This window comes from Lissotriton vulgaris, chromosome 1_1 (genome assembly GCF_964263255.1).
Source record: "Lissotriton vulgaris chromosome 1_1, aLisVul1.2, whole genome shotgun sequence".
NCBI lineage: Eukaryota > Metazoa > Chordata > Amphibia > Caudata > Salamandridae > Lissotriton > Lissotriton vulgaris.
In genome coordinates this window covers 586,424,954-586,439,975 of record NC_141685.1, presented here as the reverse complement: position 1 = coordinate 586,439,975, position 15,022 = coordinate 586,424,954, and the positions used below count along the sequence as shown (strand labels likewise).

General features: G+C 43.2%; 1 protein-coding gene across 1 annotated transcript in view; it reads right to left on the bottom strand.

Moving 5' to 3' along the window:
* LOC147747514 (spermatogenesis-associated protein 1-like) overlaps positions 1-15,022 on the bottom strand; it is a 496,200-nt gene that overhangs the window by 53,737 nt on the left and 427,441 nt on the right. The window lies entirely within an intron of this gene.

Sequence of the window (15,022 nt, the reverse complement as noted above, 5' to 3'; positions counted from 1 at the left end):
TCTGCTTGCATAATCTTCCATGCTTCATTATAAGCAGCATGAATACCGGCATATATAAAACGTTTATGACGCAGTGTTCTTGGTCCTAGCAAGAATTCCCTAACATCAGCCCCATCTTTAAGTAAAGATAAGTGTTGTTTTACATACTTAAGTGTAGATCTATGTAGCCATTCAAGGCACAGTTTTCCTACACTGTATGTTGTTACTATTCCTGGATGCTGTCTCTGAACATATCTTGGATCTGACATAGTGAATGTGAACCCATGTGTCTTATTTAGGAATCTATCTTGACAGATGTTTGTGTCTGTGGGCCAGATTAACAATTTTTTCCAATCTGGATCTGTTCTGTTGTGAATCAAAATAGTATGTACTTCGACCTCCCCCTCTGAAGTGTCATCACTATCAGGTGCAGGTGTAGGTAGGGACGGATTGTTCAGGTCTTTTATCTTGGCTAACCCAAGACAAGACGTCTGTTGAACAGTGTCATTCAAAAACATAATTTGTTCAGGGATGATGCAGGCTCTAAATAAAGCTTCTATCCTCTGCACTTGCCAATCTTGTGTGCCCCAGACAGTTTTTGTCTCAATGTTGTCTTTCTGAAAGTCGAAACCTAGTGTAGACAGCTGAGCATAAAAGGCTGCAGAATAAATTTGTTTGGTATTTGTCAACATACTTTTCAATCCTGTCTTGTTAACATTTTTAAAGTAAAATGATTCTGGATTGGATACATGTGAGGAAATTCTCACCGATGTAATCCCGTGGGTCGATAACATCCAACGGACTCCACAAACGACAACACCCAATCCGGATCCATGCCGTCTTTTCCTCTCATTACAGAGAGCCAGAAAACTTAGCCCGGAAGTGAATGACGGTAACCCCGGAAACGGTCTACGAAAACCAATGAAAACTGAGCACAGAGGAGGGTTTGAGGGAGAAGGAGAAGACCGGAAGAGGACGCCGGCCGAGAGGACGCGAGGAGAAACTCCATACCGGAGCCGAGAGGACTACGAAGAGAAGACCGAGGAGAGAGAAACCCAGGACGAGGAAGCAGACGAGCCCTGGACTGAGGAGTGGTGGATTCCACCGGAGGATGCTGAAGAGCGGCCGCGGACTCAGGAGAGTTTGCGGTAGGAGTCGGTGACTTAAGGGTGTTCACTTACTACACGTGAGGGTAACGGGTGGTTTCTGTAAGAGTGGCGGGTGGCAGTTAGTGTATACGTTTTTACTATTCTGCACAGAGAACCGCTTTCATCCTTGAACCGTTCATTATACCTGTTAAAAACGGTGTGTTAGTGATCCTTTTACTGCTAATGAGTAAGGTGGTTTCATGTGCCTAAGTAAACCGAAGTTAGTCTCATAGGAAAAACCCTGCCTATTGATACATTGTCGTCTGATTGCATTTACGTAGAAACGTCTTAGAAACCAATCACTCAATAAGAAGGGACACTATTTCTCTTAAGTGAGGAAACCTCACTATCCTTTTTGCTTTCTTTATTCATGAGTCCCTATGCCCCACCCTTTCTTAGTTTAAAACCACAACCCTTTTCCCTAAGCACAACTGTGGTGCGGTGACGGGTTAGATTCTCTGTTATAGGGTAAACTAGTGTTCTGACGACTCCCTATCTTTCCTCTTTTTATGAGCCTCCGGGGAACACCCTCGATTCCGAAGACGACGAGCCAGGACCATTGCCAGGATACGAAGAGGACTCTCAAGAGGAGGACTACCGTGACGCCCGAACATCTGTTTTACCTGATCCTACCCTTGTTCAAAATAAACCGATACCTGTTTGAAAATATATTCAGCCTCCTCGCCTGTATATTAGACCCGCGCTCCCACAAGTGGTGTCAGAAGTGGGATCTGAAGGCGCCATGGAGGCCACACTTGCTAAAATGGCGGAAAATCAAGAACACCTGGGAAAAGTGATGGAGCGTTTCTTGACTGTCGTGGAAGAAGATCGAGGCAAAATACAGCAAGTACTCTCCGGACAAGGCCAAACTCATGATACCGCCCTGACTAAACTAACGGAGGCACTTGGACAACAGAGAGGTCCTACGACCCTTCCCTCAGTAGTGCTACAAAGATATGTAAGTGGAGAAGATCCTGATTTCTTTTTCAACAATTTTGAAAGGATGGTCACAACAGCCTCATGGCCACCCGACAAATGGGCACAATATTTAGGACCTTTATTATCAGGAGACTTACAAGCAGCATATCAAGCTGCGACAGTACAAGCGGGAGTAACTTATCCTGACATTAAGAAATGTATTATGGAGCGACTAGGAGTTGATGATGAGTCGTATAGACTTAAACTAAGACAAATGAAAGAAGGACCACAAGAAACACCGAGAGCGTTGTACTTCCGAGTTAAAGGTATGGCAGACAGATGGCTAAAACCTGCCACCACCGACAAAGATGGTATCATGGCTAAAATCTATCTAGAACAATATTTAACATCCCTACATCCACCTATTCAAAAATGGGTACGCTAACAAGCTAATCTTACTCTAGAGACAGCAGTAGAGATAGCCAGCGCTTTTAGTAGGGCACAAGATTTACAGAAAGGTAAGGAGGACTATCATGGATGAGTAGGTGGTCCGATACCACATAGGGCTCCTCGACCACCGATGGTTAAAAAACCAGAACCCATATCCATTGTTCCCGGAACTCCTGTTTTCCGAACCCCTATGGGACCCCAATGTTTCCAGTGTGGGGGTATGGGACATATAGCGAGATTTTGTCCACAAAGTGAAAAGGATGAGCCTATGGAAATTGGAGTTGTTCGAAATTATTATTGTTCCCCGTCGGAAAAGAGACAACCTCCTTATCATTGTACGGTGTCAGTAAATGGACGACCAGTGACTGCTTTGGTTGATACAGGGTGTCTGCACAGCGTGGTACGTCCACAAGACTTAGGGCCTAATATCGGTCCAATTGATGGGGCAGTTGCGATAAGATGTGTTCATGGGGATACTAAACCTTATCCTACTGCGCAGGTACAGATTCAACACGCTGGTGATACTGGCACCACCCTTACCGTGGGATTGATCCCCAAGTTACCCGAACAAGCAATTCTAGGGAATGATTATCCCAAATTGTCACAGTTGTTAAAGGACAAACCTGACATTACCAAAGAGTGGTTGGCCAATGCCCCATTTGCTCAAGACGAGGAGAAAGAATGGCCACCATCAAAGGAACGTAAAAGTAAAAGACAAGGGAGAGCAGAGAAGAACAGGTCACAAAATGTGTTTCCAGTCTTTCAAGATGAAAACCCATGGGAAACTGATAGAAGTTTTCATGCAGCACAACATGAAGATCCGGTCTTACAAGAAGCTTGGAATCAGGCCTTACCGGATGAAGATCCTCAACACGTAGGTCCATATTTTTTCACGAAAAATGGGCTATTATACCGGAAGTGAAACCCAAATCAGAAAGCTCAACTCTTGGTTCCAGGGCCCTTTAGAGACAAGGTATTATATTTAACCCATAGCCATCTTCTTGGGGGTCATTTTGGGGCTGATAAAACTGAAAAACAGATTCTAGAACTCTTTTTTTGGCCCGGAATTTACCAACAGGTGAAAAGATATTGTAGAGAGTGTCCCGTTTGTCAGAGGAATAGTAGATATCATCCACCACGAGTTTCCCTTAGACCACTTCCAATAATTGATGAACCTTTCCAGACAGAAGGGAGGGATATAATAGGGCCTTTGCTTCCCTCCCGGACTGGCTGTCGATATATACTTGTGATTGTAGATTATGCCACGAGATTTCCCGAGGCCATACCTTTACGAAGGCCGGATGCAACTAACATTGCTAAAGCGATGATCACAGTATTTTCTAGAGTCGGATTCCCGAAAGAAATCTTGTCTGACCAGGGAACCCCCTTTGTGTCACGACTGATGAAACAAGTGTGTACTCAGTTAGGAGTCAAACAAATCCGTACCTCGGCTTACCATCCCCAAACGGATGGATTAGTCGAGAGATATAATGCTACCATAAAAAGTACCCTGAATAAACTTCTTGCCTTGGAATCCAGGAAGTGGGAAGACATGCTGCCATTGGCTTTGTTTGCCATCAGGTGCAAGGAACAGAAAAGTACGGGATACTCACCTTTTGAGTTGCTGTATGGTCATAAACCACGTACTTTACTGGAGATGGCACAGGAAAAATGGGAAAATGAACCCCATGACACTAAACCCATCACTGAATATGTGTCGAATCTACGTACACACCTAGGACAGATCAGGACCATCGTTAAGAATAATCTAGAAGAAGCTCAAGAGTCACAAAAGAAACAGTACGATAAGGGTACAAAAGAAAGGTCTTTTAAGGTAGGAGACTCGGTACTACTCATGATGTCTTCCTCTGATCATAAGCTGTTGGGCCAGTGGCAAGGCCCTTATACCGTAATTGATCAGGTTACCCCTGTCACATACAGGATTGAATTAGATCCAGTAAAACACACGTCTCAGGTATATCACATCAATTTACTTAAAAAATGGGAAGGACCCGTCCCAACCACTGTGAGTATGGTTCAGAATGCATCTGCTCCATTTGAACAATGTATAGATCCCGGGCTGCAAGACCATTTAAAAGAATGTTTAACCCAGATGTTAAAACCGATCGAAGATACCTTTTCCACCACGCCAGGCAGAACCACATTTCTTGAACATACGATAAAAACTACTCCAGGAAAGAAGGTCAGACTTCGACCTTATCGCATTCCCGAAGCTCGGAGGCAAACAATACGGGAGGAAGTCCAAAAAATGTTAGAAATGGACATTATAGAACCTTCCGTAAGTGAGTGGAATTCCCCAATAGTTTTGGTGCCAAAACCGGATGGGTCAGTGCGGTTTTGCATTGACTTCAGGGAAGTTAACAAGATTTCAGAGTTCGACACCTATCCCCTTCCACGGGTTGATGAAATGATAGAAAGGATAGGCCGAGCCAAATATATCAGCACACTCGATTTGTGTAAAGGCTACTGACCAATACCCTTAAGAGCAGAAGATCGAGAAAAAACTGCATTTTCCACTCCTGATGGATTATATCAGTTTAAAGTTTTACCCTTCGGGTTACATGGAGCTCCAGCAACTTTTCAGAGGGCTATGAATATCATTCTCAGGCCCTATGAAACATATGCTGGTGCTTACATTGATGATATAATCATTTATAGTGATACTTGGGAACAACATCTCTGTCACCTTTCGAATGTGGTTCAAGCATTGGGTCAGTATGGCTTAAAAATCAATCCTGCAAAAAGCTATTTGGCCACCCAAAGTGTTAAATATTTGGGATACTTGTTGGGGGATGGTGTAATTAGACCACAAGCTTCCAAACTGGCAGCCATTTCACAAATCCCTTTACCCCGCACAAAAAAAGATTTACGAGCCTTTCTGGGATTATTAGGATACTACAGAAGATTTATTCCACAGCTTTCCCAGACGGCTGCTCCTTTAACTGACTTACTGCAAAAACATTGCAAAACCGAAGAGCAGTTACAACATCCTTCCTTAGAGGTAGTACAAGCATTTGAAACCTTGAAACAGGCTTTGACATCCGACACGGTGCTAACCAGTCCAGATTACACCCTTCCGTTTGTGTTACAAACAGATGCTTCAGATCAAGGACTTGGGGCTGTTCTATCCCAAGAAACTTCCCAGGGAGAGAAGCCCATATTGTACATTAGTCGGAAACTGTTTCCCCGTGAAAACAATTATGCTACTATAGAAAAAGAAGCATTAGCCATAAAATGGGCGACAGAAACCTTAAGATACTATCTAGAAGGTAGGGAGTTTACTTTGTACACCGATCATGCCCCTCTAGAATGGTTAGCCAAAAGCAAGGGCCATAATGAACGAGTACTTTGATGGTTCCTGTCACTACAACCTTATCGGTTTTGAACCAAACATAGGAAAGGAAGCGAACAAGGAAATGCGGACTACTTATCTAGATTTCCTCAAGATACAACCCCGAGTAGAAGGACAGCAAGGGAAAGGGGATGTGAGGAAATGCTCACTGATGTAATCCCGTGGGTCGATAACATCCAACGGACTCCACAAACGACAACACCCAATCCGGATCCATGCCGTATTTTCCTCTCATTACAGAGAGCTGGAAAACTTAGCCCGGAAGTGAATGACGTTAACCCCGGAAACGGTCTACGAAAACCAATGAAAACTGAGCACAGAGGAGGGTTTGAGGGAGAAGGAGAAGACCGGAAGAGGACGCCGGCCGAGAGGACGCGAGGAGAAACTCCATACCGGAGCCGAGAGGACTACGAAGAGAAGACCGAGGAGAGAGAAACCCAGGACGAGGAAGCAAACGAGCCCTGGACTGAGGAGTGGTGGATTCCACCGGAGGATGCTGAAGAGCGGCCGCGGACTCAGGAGAGTTTGCGGCAGGAGTCGGTGAGTTAAGGGTTTTCACTTACTACACGTGAGGGTAACGGGTGGTTTCTGTAAGAGTGGCGGGTGGCAGTTAGTGTATACGTTTTTACTATTCTGCACAGAGAACCGCTTTCATCCTTGAACCGTTCGTTATACCTGTTAAAAATGGTGTGTTAGTGATCCTTTTACTGCTAATGAGTAAGGTGGTTTCATGTGCCTAAGTAAACCGAAGTTAGTCTCATAGGAAAAACCCTGCCTATTGATACATTGTCGTCTGATTGCACATCTCGGGGTGCAAATCCTACATGTATCCTACATGTATAGCAGTATAGCAGCAAGCAGCCAGCGCCATCCTAAAATAGTTACAAAGTTAGCTTCAACAGGAAGCACAAAGAAACACTAATAGATAAAACAAAGCAGGTGCTCGAGCACCTGCTTCATTTTATCTATTAGTGAAGCTAATTTAGTAACTATTTTAGGATGGCGCTGGCAGCTTGCCGGGGCCATCCTAAAATAGTTACAGGAAGATGATGGATGGACAAGTCACTCAAGGGACCCCTGCGTACATCGGTGCGATTGCATAGAAACACACACATGGTCGCTGGAACTAGTTGAAGCTCAAATTCAGTGACTCATTCATCAGCCCAAAAACAATTGTGAGCGTCGTCGAGGCTGGGCAGGTGAGCCTTCTTCCCAAATCTACCGTCGAAAATCAGCTGTGATGCTGGATAGAGGCCTTTGCATCCTTGACTTTCACGAGCGCAATCCTCGTGCTGTTCCTGTGACCAGGAGCTTCTTTCTCTTGATCTGCTGCTCTGATCGGTCTCTGACCTTTTATACAAACAAGAGGCATGTGAACTCGCATGGAAGCCCCGCCCGTTTGGCCCCGCTCACACACTCGCGGTGTGCACCGTCTTCCCGCCATTTACCCACTATGGTGGACAGCTCACTCAAGGGACCCCTGCGCCCTTCGGGGCGATTGCATAGTAACACACACATGGTCGCTGGAACAGGTTGAAGCTCAAATTCAGTGACTCATTCATCAGCCCAAAAACAATCGTGAGCGTCGTCAAGGCTGGGCAGTTGTGCCTTTTTCCCAAATCTACAGTCGAAAATCAGCTGTGATGCTGGATAGAGGCCTTTGTATCCTTGACATTCACGAGCGCAATCCTCGTGCTGTTCCTGTGACCAGGAGCTTCTTTCCCTTCATCTGCTGCTCTGATCGGTCTCTGACCATTTATACACACAAGAGGCACTTGAACTCACACAGAAGACCCCCCACTTTAAAAAAATCTGCAAATTCGTGGACTTGGCGGATCCGCGAATCCGAAATACCGCAAATTCCCGGATCGTAGATCCGCGAAATCCGCCCATGCTAATTGTTTATCCCCCCCCCCCCCGTAGCGGGTTGACCTGATCCGTCAGTATAAAGTATACATTCATACTGTTCTAGAGGAAGAATTTCAGTTGGCAGAGGACATTCTTGTTCGTATTGTAGAAATGCTTGTGTTTTCAAATATGGGTCAAAAACGTATTCAAAGTCTGTTGCAGCAAGAGAATTAACCCATTATTTTCATCTTAGATGTAAGCTTTAGAATTAGGAATGCTCGCTTTTGTGACTGCCTCTAAGGTGGGTACAGGTGTAACGACCATAATGCGCTTAGCCTGTGCGAGGGCTCTCTCTTTTGCTACTGCATTTTGAACCGCTGTCAGAATTGTTTTTTCTTAAAGTGAATTTCATTTCTGCTTGTGTGTACAAGTGTGATTTGTAAGCTGTTGGTACTTTCTCACCTTCGTTTAAAGTTAAGTATGTGAATCTGTATTGTCCTGCAATGATTCGGATCACTAAGTTGCGTATGTTTACGTGTGTTTGCAAATGCTTTGTTGCTAACATGTCGGTTTGGAATGAACGCAAAATTTCAGTGTGTTTTTGGGTCCAATTAACTGTTTTAACTGTTGAGAGGTTTAACCTTTTCTCCGTCATTTAGAATGCATGTTCTTTCGAAATTTAGAAAACCTAGAATCTACTGTAAGTTTTTCAGTGTTTTTGGAGGTTGGAGCAGCGCACACTTTTTTAGAAAGTTTGCTGCCTGGATTTTGCCTTCACTTGATAATTCATATCCTAGGAAAAGGACATTGAGGTGGGCAATTCTCAATTTCTTATAATTGAATTCATACCCTTCGGCTGTGAATCCCAATATAATTGTATTCACCCGGTTCAAGTGTCTATCCAAGTCATCGTCTGTCAGATAGATGTCATCGACATATGACAATGCTTCATCATCATAAATTCGTAGTAACTCTGTTACCCTTGCTGAAAATAACCCAGAACTATTCTTGAATCCCTGAGGGAGACGACAGGAGTGACTCTGTGTCCCCATAATTGAGAAAGTGATTAAATACCTACTTTCTGGTGCAATGTTATGACAGAAGAAACCATTAGAAATATCTAATGTGGTTTTATATTTTTTATGCACAATGTTATTCATCAATGCTGCACGGTGTGCATTTTGTTCTGCAAAAGTTTTGCAGTAAGAATTTAAGTGTCTGTAATCCAATACTAGACAATATATATAGTCTGGTTTTGGAGACAGGAAACAAAGGATTGTTCATGGACGAGGTGCATGTTTCAATCACCCCTTGATATTCAAGCTGATCTAATGTCTCCCTGACCAGTTCTTTTAGCTCCTTGCTTAACTGGATACTGCCTTTGTGCAGTTGGTTGATTTTTTAACTGGATCTTATGGTGAGGATAATTCTCATCCCATCCTACCTGATTTTTATATAATGCAGGAGCTTGGGCAACTGCCCATTTCCTGGCATAGGTGTATTTTAAAGGAATTGGAATGTGGTTGGAGAAGGCTGGCATGATGATGTCTTCACCATGTGGGCACTCGGTGACAAATTCTGGTGGCCAGTCTTGTTCAGCTAGAAGAATGTCATAACCCTTAGAAAGTCGCTCCCAAAAGAGTGCTCTCACTTTTCTTGGTATGTATCCCTCCATCCTGAGTGTTACTTCATATAACTAATGTGGAGAACTAACCCTGGTATCTGCAGTTTCAACTTGAATGAATTCATTCAAGTCCACTGTCTCCAAATGATCCTTCAAGTTGTTGCGAGCAATGGTGACTTCTGCTGCACTGTCCAACATTGTCTGAGCCCATTCCCCGTTCTTGAGTTGTGTCCTCAAGATCCTCGGCATGTCTGATTTTTAGACCTGCTACCTTCTTCTTGGTGAATTGAGGTTTCTTGCTTTTTTGAACGCGTTGATCGTCTTCGGACTTCACACGTTCTTCCTTGTGTTCTGACCGGCCTCTTCTTTCGGATTTCAGTGACGAAGTCTGAAAGGTACGAGAGGAAAGTGTATCAGTATCTTGATATCTATCAGATTTTTTCAAATTATCCCTATTCCTGAATTTATACCTCCTTTCAGAGGGCTCCTTTTGAGGAGACCTACCTCTGGAATGAGAACGTTGTCTTTAGAAGTTTGTTTAGTGTTTTCCCACTTCTTTGTAGAAGGAGTAGGAGCGTTTTTAGTAATGACCTTTTCAGGACTTTCCGATAGTTGTGGTTTCACTGGTTACCCACCCAAACTGTCTCTGCCTAATTCTTCATAGTATTTCAATTATTCTGGCCAGTTCTTATGGTTGCTCAGTTACATCAAATTCTCTTAACTTTTGGCAGATCGCCACGGATGCTGATTCACCTTTAATATTAGCTAATATTGTTTTTGAGACCTGTTTGAAACCTTTCAGTAATTTCATACCTAGATTTAAAGCAGTCTCTGCCCCGTATTAATTTTTAATCTGTTTCAGAACATCTGGTATTACCGCCATAGACAGAACACTGTGTATTTTAGTGTAGATTGCAGCAAAGACTGTACCCCAAGTGTCACAGTCCTCCAGATGTGGTGTGATCCCCATTGGTAAACAGATTGTTAAAATTCTGTGTTTCTCATGAGGTGTAGTATTAGGAAATACTACTTTTGAGTGATTTTTTTGAGCTATCCAGAATGGAATTTGTTCCCGTTTTGCGGGTAATTTACCAACGACTGAATGAAAAGTCTGTGGTGTAATTTTATTTGTATTCCACTGGTGAGGGGGAAGATGTGGAATCATTATTGCAGGTTGGACTGTACAAGTCTGCATGGCATATTGAACCAATTTTCTATAGATTTGTATTAGCTCTTTCAGTTGAGCTAATAGTGCCACATCTGTCATTTCAGGATGTGGTGTATAGCTTGCTAAGACCGGCCATATTGCTCCTGGTCCACCTAGTGGACCGAGCCTGGTAATGTGATTTATATGTTTTAGGGCGCCTTTAAACCAGAGCGCATGCTCCTGGTATGTTAGTGGAATTTCAATGTCCTCGAAGGGAATGTAATCCATTGGTGGTTCATCTTCCTTGTAGAAGTGAAACCCATTTGTTCTTGGATCTGCTTCAGGTAAGATTATCCATGAGTAAAATACCTCTGTCTGGGGATATTCATGTGCCTCTATCACAAAAACTCCCCCAGCACCTGTTGATGTTAGGCCCTTTTTTATACGTTTTATAGTCTATAAAACGTATATAATTTAAAGCCTTATGCTATATGTTCAGAATAAAGATTGGCTCTGCCCCCAAATATTTACAAGAACTGGTTCATGAGTATCACCCCTGTCGCCTGCTGCGTTCGTCATCAGGAGAACTGTTTGAAATCCCAAGGTTTAAACTGTTGAGAATGGGAGGTCGCTCCTTTTCTCTTCTTGGGCCAACCTTATGGATTTCCTTACCTGATGCGATGAGGAGGGAGAAGCTGTTTCCCGTCTTTCGGAAACAATTAAAAACCTGTTTTTTTAACCTACATTACTAATTCCGATATTCTTCTAGCTTCTGTTATGGCCTGCCCTGGGAAACCCTTGTTGGGTAGCTGTGCGCATTACAAAATAAAATAACATAACATAACATATAGTGATGGCTCTCCTTAAATTTTGAGGAATGATTATAGCATCATTGTCGGTTTCTTGGAAACCTGAATAGTCTAAAGCTTGAACGGCTGGATCAGCCCCAGCTCCACTGGCCCGGGAAGTACTTCTTTGGCCATTTTGTTGACTGAAATAGTGAGATTGCCATTTTCAATAAAAGGTTTATTGAACAGTCTTCTTTCTCATGCAAGAGAGGTGAACTGCTACAATAGTTAGGCAGAATGCAAAGTGTAATGTGTACAAAGTAAACAGTAATATGAAATGTTACTGTAAGAGCATTGTATGGTTTCTAAGCCATATAAAAATACATACATAAATAACACAAACTAAAATACTCAACTGGTGCTTCTAAAATATGCCTACCCCAATGTACCTAACCTAGGTCTAGTACGAGGGAAGAAGTAAGTATGGTCTTTAGCATAAGTTTAGTTTTGCCATTCATTTGCCAAAGATTTCTCTAGGTTCTAATCAGCTCCATACCTTAGAATGAAGGAAGTCTGGCATCTCCGTCTCGGGACTAGATTTCCCAACAACCCACAAGCGGAGTAAGAAACACTGGAGCTTGATTTCTCGGCAGAGGAGGGCAGCTTCCTGATCAGTGAGTCAGCTGGAGAGTCGTCTTTTTTCGGCACTTGCTGTAGCGAGCTGCGTTAGTCAAGTAGGTCAACGAACTGCACCGAACCACCGTGCTTTGCTATAGCATGTGAAGGTATATTTATACCTTGAAGGTGTTTAGGAATGCCATGTTTGGCGTAGAGTCGGGCATATGTATATCATGAATGAACCCCTAGGGAATAGTTGTTCATTGTAAAGTAACTGAGTTCTTGCAGAAATCAATATTCAAGCAAGGGGCAGTCCCTAACCGTTTAAGCTGGTTTTCCAAGAAATCGTTGCGACGTTTGGTGAACGGGTGGAAGTAACCATGCCTGTATTTGGGTAGCATGGGCTATGCCTAAATAAGGGCTTGATTTCTATGCCTCTATAAGGGCAACGTGAATTGTACCTATATAAGGGCATGAATCAGGAAAATTCATTTGGAATCTAAAACGCCATACAACAAAGGGACACACAGTCACAGGGGTGACAGTTCCAGAACAAAGGCACTTTGAAACTGTTGCACCTCTCAATTAAGGCTCCGCTCTACTGACTTTTGCATTCTGACCATGCAATCCTTGAGAATCCTTTTTCAGCTTAGTGTACGAATCTTGCAGAATACAAGGTACATTATTTATATTCCAACAGTGACTTCTCGTTGCCTCTTATAACAAAATAAACCGGACATCACAATGAACGAGATGTAGATCTGCAACTGCAATACCAGAGACAAAATTTTTATTATTAGAAGATTTATAAAGCACACTCTTACCCAGAAAAGGACTTTGTGGCTTTAAGGGATTTAGGACACCAATGACCAGAAGATTAGGTCAACTGAATGAGCCACATTTTATGTTTTTCCTGAAGACAGTTAAGAATGTTGTCTGTCTGATACTGGTGGATAAAGTTACCACAATTTGGTAGATAAAAAAAGAGAAGGATTGGCTGCCCATCCTAGTTCTGTTAACCAAAGGAAATTGCTGGAAGTTTGCATTAGTCAATCGTAGAACCCGGGTGGGAAGATATTTTACCACTATATGTGTGAGATAGGTGGTTCTTCACTTGTAACAAGCTGTGTGTGATATACATAATGCTTTGAACATAGAACACTTTCAGACAGGGAGCCAGTGCAGCTCTTAGAGTCGGAGGACATAGAGTGGCAGTTTTAAGATTTCCCGAGCCATGACATTTTAGAACACTTGTAGGCAGCTAGTAAAACTTTCTGGGAGACCTAGATTAAAGGAGTTTCTATAGTTTGAGCAAGAGATAACGAGAGACCGCATAATCCTTTTACGAGTGGGTTCCCACAGCAGGGAAATAACCTTCCTTAACGTGTTGAGCAGCACAATGCATCAGATTGATCTGAGTGTCAATGGAAAAATTGCAGTTGAAGAATACACTGAGGATTTTAGCATGGTTGGTCTGGAGGGACTAGTGGCTAGTTTTGTGGGCCACAACAAATTCAACAATGTTGAAGATTGCCTGCAAATAGGAGAACATCTGTTTTATCACTATTGAGTTTTAGACATTTGGCTTTCATCCAGGATGCTATTGCTGGTCTAAAGGCACAAAATTGTGCATGGCTTAAGGTTAGTTGTCCGCAAAGGTGATCACAATTTGAGTATCATCTTCTTAGAGCATGATATTGAAACAAAAGGATCTTATTAGTGCTAAGAGGGTGGCAATATAAATGTTAAATTACATGGAACTAAATGAGGACCCCTGTAGAACTCTGCATTTATTGGGTGTCTCAGTTGAGTAAAAGGCATTAAACAGGTTAGATTGAGACTGAGTGCATAGGCAAGACATTAGCCTGCTAAGGGCATAGAGTCAAAATCCATTTTCAAACACAATTAAAAAGGAAGGCATATGAGACTATGTCAAACGAAGCAGAGAGATTAACTAATACCAGGACAGCAGAGCCACCTTGGTCGAATAACCTGTTTCTTAGTCTACATCACATAAGAAGCATTTGCTCCATTTATACTCGTCCATCAGATGCTTTGATCTGTATTTCTGTCCTTGCTCTCCCAATGTTTATTGCTATTTACAAAGCCCTTGGTAGTTCCTAATTTGCAGTTCCAGTGCAATACATCAAAGTATAGAGGTCAAGACTCAGATCAGTTACTTCAGTTGACAGTCCGACACCTGGAAGTCTAGAACTAATACTGTAACAAGAAAGAATAAAAGAAAGAAAATGTCCCTGTTTCATGCCCTAGCATCCATCCAAAAATAGTTACAGGAAGATGATGGATGGACAGGTCACTCAAGGGACCCCTGCGCACATCGGTGCGATTGCATAGTAACACACACATGGTCGCTGGAACTAGTTGAAGCTCAAATTCAGTGACTCATTCATCAGCCCAAAAACAATCGTGAGCATCGTCGAGGCTGGGCAGGTGTGCCTTCTTCCCAAATCTACCGTCGAAAATCAGCTGTAATGCTGGACAGAGGCCTTTGCATCCTTGACTTTCACGAGCGCAATCCTCGTGCTGTTCCTGTGACCAGGAGCTTCTTTCTCTTGATCTGCTGCTCTGATCGGTCTCTGACCTTTTATACAAACAAGAGGCATGTGAACTCGCATGGAAGCCCCGCCCGTTTGGCCCCGCTCACACACTCGCGGTGTGCACCGTCTTCCCGCCATTTACCCACTATGATGGACAGCTCACTCAAGGGACCCCTGCGCCCTTCGGGGCGATTGCATAGTAACACACACATGGTCGCTGGAACAGGTTGAAGCTCAAATTCAGTGACTCATTCATTAGCCCACAAACAATTGTGAGCGTCGTCGAGGCTGGACAGTTGTGCCTTCTTCCCAAATCTACAGTCGAAAATCAGCTGTGATGCTGGATAGAGGCCTTTGTATCCTTGACATTCACGAGCGCAATCCTCGTGCTGTTCCTGTGACCAGGAGCTTCTTTCTCTTCATCTGCTGCTCTGATCGGTCTCTGACCATTTATACACACAAGAGGCACTTGAACTCACACAGAAGACCCCCCATTAAAAAAATCAGCCGAATCCGCAAATTTGCGGACTTTGCGGATCTGCGAATCCGCAATACCGCAAATTCCCAGATC